Source organism: Mirounga leonina, unplaced genomic scaffold (assembly GCF_011800145.1).
Source record: "Mirounga leonina isolate KUSES-001 unplaced genomic scaffold, KU_Mleo_1.0 Mir_91, whole genome shotgun sequence".
Lineage (NCBI taxonomy): Eukaryota > Metazoa > Chordata > Mammalia > Carnivora > Phocidae > Mirounga > Mirounga leonina.
Genome location: NW_023270839.1, coordinates 42,845,338 through 42,852,397, shown reverse-complemented (window position 1 = coordinate 42,852,397; position 7,060 = coordinate 42,845,338).

Here is a 7,060-nt window from a genome sequence, read left to right as displayed (position 1 = left end):
TCCGAATGACCTTGACAGTTTTGAGGAATACAGGTCAGATATTTGTAGAATGTTCCTCAATTTCTGGGTTTGTCAGATGTTTTCTCATGGTTAGACTGGGGTTATGGGTTTTGGGGTGAAGCATAGACGTGAAGTGCCTTACTTATCACATCTTACCAGGGGGTACCTGATATCTACATGACATCACTGATGATGTTAACCTTCATCACCTGATTAACATGGTGTTGGCAAGGCTTCTATCCTCTAAAGTTACTATATTTTCCCTTCCTATACTCTACTCTTTGGAAATGAGTCACTAAGTACAGGCCATAGTTGGAGTAGGAGGTCGGGTATCTACATATATCAGTTGGGACTCTTCTGTAAAGAAGTTGCCTCTTCTCAGTGGGAGAGTACATTTTTAAGGCTCAAAATGCATTGCTTTTGCTTCAAGACAGTGAACAAGTGATGAGGACACTTTATAGGCACGTTGGGGAGGAAATGACCAATGAGTTTAAGTTAAGTATGGTTTGTCTGGTTAAGTAAATATCTGGAGAGCCCATTAATTATTTTTAAAAAGGACAAAAAGCTGGTTTGTAGACTATGGAACTCTCTCAGTGTTTGGTTTGCTGGGTTTGAGGTGAGAACATCCAGTAGGCATTTGGATATTCTGACGTGGGTCCTGGGAAGAAGAAGGAGTTTAAGAGACAGATACGGAAATCCCCTGGGACAGGGGTTGGGGGATCAGGGAGGCCTCAAGAGTGCTTAAGGTCTTTAGAAGAGAGCATGAAGAGTGAAATCAGGTGGCAAAAGGAAAAAACAAAAGGACACAAGGGTTCTCCCCAGACACACACCCTACTGGCAGACCCAGGGCAGGCAAAGGCATGCACCTCCATAACACAATGAAGCAAGACCACATTTACTGGCAGGAATGAAATGTGGATGGATAGAAATCAGTCTGCACCCAATCTCAAAGCAAATATGCTAAAGAAGGATTTCTGAATAACTTAATGGCTATGCTGATGGATTATGACTGAGCATGACTTCTTTCTATCTCTCTGAATCCTTGTGGCAAGATCTTCATGAAAGATTAAAACCAAGGAAAGATGGATGTCTTTTTCTTAACTTTAAAAAGCTCAGGTTTGGGCGCCTGGGTGGCTCAGTTGGTTAAGCGACTGCCTTCGGCTCAGGTCATGATCCCGGAGTCCTGGGATCGAGTCCCACATCGGGCTCCCTGCTCTGTGGGAGGCCTGCTTCTCCCTCTGACCCTATCCCCTCTCATGTTGTTTCTCTCTCTCTCTCAAATAAATAAATAAATAAAATCTTTAAAAAAAAAAAGCTCAGGTTTGTTCTGATTATATATTATATCTGTTCAACATAGAAAATAAATAAAATTAAGAAACAAGTAGTAAAAATTACTCATAATCCCACCTCACAAAATAATGTAGCTACAACTAAAAGTTTTATATATGAATACACACACACACACACAAATAAATATATAATATATTTACATGGTGGAAAAATTAGAAATGGTAGATAATTGTATATAAAAGTTAAAGTCAAATACATAGCCTCCTGAAATTTTTTTAATACCTGTGTTTGCATATCTTTTTTTAACCAAAAACTGAAATCACACTATACACATTATTCTATAATTCTCCTCTGAAAATAAGTTATCATTAATCATCATTATTAGCATCATGAACATTACTATTTATTGAAACATATACTTTTAGGGAGGTACCATTATCCCCATTTACAGATTAAGAAATTGAGGATGACAGACATTAAATGAATTGTGATCTGGAACAATTTTAATAATATAGAATCCAAACCCATGTACTTAATCTCTGTCAATAAATCCTCACTTAGAATATTGTTTTAAAGTTAATTGTTCAATTTATTAAAGTTACAAATTCTGGTTCAATTTACAATGCTAATCATTCTTTTATTTTCCTTATAAATGTAGAAAAATTTAATAATTATTAATAAGGAGCTTGTATGAATTTTGTTTCCACTTATAAATTTAATTAAATGCTTTAATTATTTCAAATTAAATTTTGAAATTTAATATAGTCAGCTTCCTTTTTAAGTACTTCAGTATCTGATTTACAGAGAAACCTCTCCAAAGTATCTAAGTAATATTTGTAAATTCAATCAATTAAATATAAATATGATGTGTCTAAAATGACTTTAATTGTTCCCATACTGTTCATAAAATAAGTGAGATTTAAACATTATATGACAAGTTTAAACCAATTATTCAATTATGCATTTTAAGTTAGAATTGCAAACCTAGCATGCTGAATTCTTTTAAACAGTATAAACTCCTAAAGTGCCAGACAGAAATAAATTCATTAAGACACAAGTATTAACACTGCTTGTTCTTCATCTTTATAGTTAATTCTAAATATCCTTTAATCAAAACTTATTTATCCAGTTCCAGTTCATGTAACAGAGCAGCAGCCTTGCCAATAACAATTATAAATCCTGGACAAAATGTAAAAAACAACTCTGTGAAGGCACTGGAGAGCAACCCAAAGTAGGGAGAAATGGAAAGGATATTATCCTTGAAGAAGGGAAGCTCACTGTGTGAGGTCCACATTGAATCAGATTTTCTCCTGAAGGCACTTCATAGTTTACTGCAGTGCCTGGGGAAATACAGCTCAATCAGAGAGTAACAGTTTTACTAGGCTGAAGAGACAGAGCCAGTTTTGGAAGTGATCCAGATGCACTGGAAATGGGTGTATATCAGGGGAGGGGGGACAGGAATCAGAGAAAGAAAAAAGCCACAAAAGAAGGAGATCAAAATTTTTTCACATAAATTTCCCTTAAATCCTGACTGATTCCTAAATAATGTATGCATGGAACAAAGCCTCAAGAAATCCAGCAAAAAGAAGGAAGCTAAGGAACTGAACCGACATTTTAGCAGCTGCCTAGGACTTAGATGTTTTGTTGTGTTTTTTTTTTTAATAAAGATTTTTATTTATTTATTTGAGAGAGAGAATGAGAGAGAGCGAGAGAGCACATGAGAGGGGGGAGGGCCAGAGGGAGAAGCAGACTCCCCGCTGAGCAGGGAGCCCGATGCGGGACTCGATCCCTGGACTCCAGGATCATGACCTGAGCCGAAGTCAGTCGCTTAACCAACTGAGCCACCCAGGTGTCCCTAGGACTTAGATGTTTAAGTTTAGCATTTAAGTCCAACCAAAATAGAGGAGGTCAGTAAACAGCTTGGACTTTGCACTGACAAGCCAGGATGGCCACACTTTATGAGTAAAGACCACATCTGAGGACCAAGGACCAAACTGAATATAGCTACTCTAACAAGGGCCAAAACTAATCCCCCAAGAATCAAGGTAATATGTCAGTAATTTAACTGCTGCCATAACAGAATATAATACTCTTTACAAGAAGATCACTCAACCCAGAGTTTCTGCAACATATTATTTACAATGCCCAAAACACGATAAGAAAATTATTACACATGCAAAGAAGCAAAAAATGTAACCTGTAATTAAGAGGTCAGGAGAAGCAGACCCACAAGTGACTCATGTTAGAATTAGCTGAAAAGGACCTTAAGACTGGTATAATAAATATGATAGAGAACCTATAGGAAAATATGAGCAAATGGGTGAACAGATAGGGAATTTCAATTAGAAATGGGAAAATTTTTTTTAAAGAATCAGAAATTCTAGATGCATAACCTAAATGTAATCATGAGAAAATACCAAAATATCCTTCAGTAATGAGGGGATAACCAAGACATTCTCAGATGAGGAGAGACTAAAAGAATTTGTTACCAGAGATTGACCCTAAAACACTGGATAAAGTTCTTCAACAAAAAGGAAATGATAAAAGAAGCAAACTTGAAACATAAGAAATGAAGACAGAATAACAAAAAATAAATTAAAATGTGGGTAAGTATAATAGATTTTCCTTCTCTTGAGTTTTTAAAATTATGTTTGATTGTTGAAGCAAAAATTAAAATGCTGTGTGGTATGGTTCTCAATGTCTGTGAGTAAATATTTAAGACAATTATATGGAGGAAGGTAGAGGGATCTAAATGTTTCAACACTTCACTCAAAATGGTAAAATGTTGATACCAGTTGTCTTAGTCTGCTTGAGCTGCCATAACAAAAATACCATAAACTATGTTTAAACAACAGAAATTTATTTTCTCACAGTTCTGGAGGCTGGGAGACCAAGATCAGGGTTTCAGTTGATTCAGTCCCTGGTGAAAGCTCTCTTCCTGCCTTGTAGATGGTCACTAGCTTGCTGTGTGTTCACATGACCTCTTCTTTGTGCTTGCATGGAAAAGCAGGGAGATCTCTCTTCTTCCTTTTATACGACCACCAGTCCTATCCCATTAGGACCCCACCCCTATGACTTCATTTAACTTTAATTACCTCCTACAGACCCCATCTCCAAATATAGTCATATTGGAGGTTAGGGCTTCAACATATGAATTTGGGGGGAACACAATTCAGTCCATAGCACTAGTGAACTGTGATAAGTTATACATATATAATATAATACCTAGAACAACCACTAAAAAAAAATCTATACGGGGCGCCTGGGTGGCTCAGTCGTTAAGCGTCTGCCTTCGGCTCAGGTCATGATCCCAACGTCCTGGGATCGAGCCCCACATCGGGCTCCCTGCTCAGCAGGAAGCCTGCTTCTCCCTCTCCCACTCCCCCTGCTTCTGTTCCTGCTCTCGCTAACTCTGTCTCTGTCAAATAAATAAATAAAATCTTTAAAAAAGAAAAAAGAAAAAAAATCTATGAAAGAGATACCTTCAAAAACACTACAGACACAAAGAAGACATACAAATGTCCAAAGGTATATGAAAAGGTGCCTAACCTCATTGATAATGAGGGAAATGAAAATCAAAACAACAAAGAGATATCCCTTCACACCTGTTACAATGGCTATTATCACCACACACAACACACACACACAAACACACACACAAAACCTCCAAAACAAAAGATATCAAATATTGGTGAGGATGTGAAGAAAATGGAACTCTTATGCACTGTTGGTGGGAATGTAAAATGGTGCAGCCACTGTGGAAAACAGTATGGCGGTTCCTTAAAAAATGCAAAATCGAACTACCATAAGATCCAGTAATCCTCTTCTGGGTATTTATCCAAAAGAACTGAAATCAGGATCTTGAAGAGATATTTGCAGAGATACCAATTGGAAGGCATTATTCACAATAGCCAAGATATGGACACAACTTAAATGTCCATTAACAGATGAGCAAATAAAGAAAATGTGGTATATACATATCATGGAATATTATTCAGCCTTAAAAAAGAAAGAGATCCTGCCATACATGACAGAGAGTAGATCTTATGTTAAATGTTCTCACCGCAATAAAACAAACAAAAAGTCATTACCATCAACATCAACAACAAAGCTACAGTAAGAAGGTTGTACAGAGAAGCATGGACTACTAACAGTAAAAGAATCTAGTACTCTGGGGAAAAAAACAACAACCCACTATAGATAAGAAATTCTAACGTTCAAGGACAAGCCTGAGGGACAGCACCTTGGCAAGGTTCCAGGATACAAAATCAATGCACGGAAATCAAACATATGTGGATATGCTAGCAACAAACATGTGCAAAACAAAATGTAAAACACAACACCATTTATAATCACTCCAAAACAAATGAAATACCTAGATATGAATCTAACAAAATATGTGCAGGATCTGTATCTGCTTATGCACCTGTACCTGCTATTCTTTATACAAAGAATTTTGTATTCTTACTGAAACTTCTTGGGTGTTGTAGGGCTTCAGTCGGTCCCATTATTTTTTTTTTTTAAGATTTTATTTATTTATTTAATTGACAGAGAGAGACAGCGAGAGAGGGAACACAAGCAGGGGGAGTGGGAGAGGGAGAAGCAGGCTTCCCGCAGAGCAGGGAGCCCGATGCGGGGCTCGATCCCAGGACCCTGGGACCATGACCTGAGCCGAAGGCAGTTGCTTAACAAACTGAGCCACCCAGGCGCCCCCGGTCCCATTATGGATGATTTTCACTTTGATTGTTTGATTAAGGTGTTGTCTCTCAGGCTTTTCCACTGTAAAGTTACTCCTTTTGAAATTTTTTTAATTTAAAGAAAATAAAATTTTTTACATTTCATACAGTAAAATTCACCTCTTTGTGGTGCACAGTTCCGTGAGTTTTGACAAATACACAGAATCTTGTAACCACCACCATAGACTAGACACAGAACAATTCTATCGCTCCAGAAAACACTGCTTTATGTCGCCCCTTTTTGGTCAAGCCCTCCCTCCTCCCCAAACACTTGGCAACCACTGATCTGTTCTCCATCCTGTAGTTTCGCCCTTTCCGTAATGTCTTATAAATGGAATCATACAGTATGTAGCTAAAGCTACTCTCTTGTCCTTGCAGTTAATATGTATGGGGAAGTCATTTTAAACTATATAATATCCTGCTCCTCATCATACTTTCTATTTATTTATCTACCTATTTATATCAATATGAACTCGTGATTTCCTGACTGATTAAATGGTCATAATCTATTACTATCATTATGTATTTTGATGCTCAAATTGTTCCTGATTTGACTAATGGGAGGCCTTTCAGTTGGCATCTATCTCCTCTGACATATCCCCAGCATTTTTGAGTACTTTCTGGCTTTCCAACACAAGATATCCCAGGCTTACAGGTGCTCATCACTATAGGGATGTGCCTTCTTGCAGGTCCTTTCAGTAGACAGAGCAAGAGAATATGTACATATGTATGGCATGTACATATGTATGTACATGGTACATATATACACATATATATCCACCCATATTTATTTTTTAAAGATTTTATTTATTTGAGAGAGAAAGAGCATGAGTGGGAGGGGAGCAGAGGGAGAAGCAGACTCCCCGCTGAGCAGGGAGCCCGATGCAGGGCTCGATCCCAGGACCCTGAGATCATGACCTGAGCCAAAGTCAAACACTTAACCAACTGAGCCACCCAGGCGCCCCTCCCCATATTTATCTCGATCTGTATCTATCTATCTATCTATCTATCTATCTATCTATCTATCTATCTAT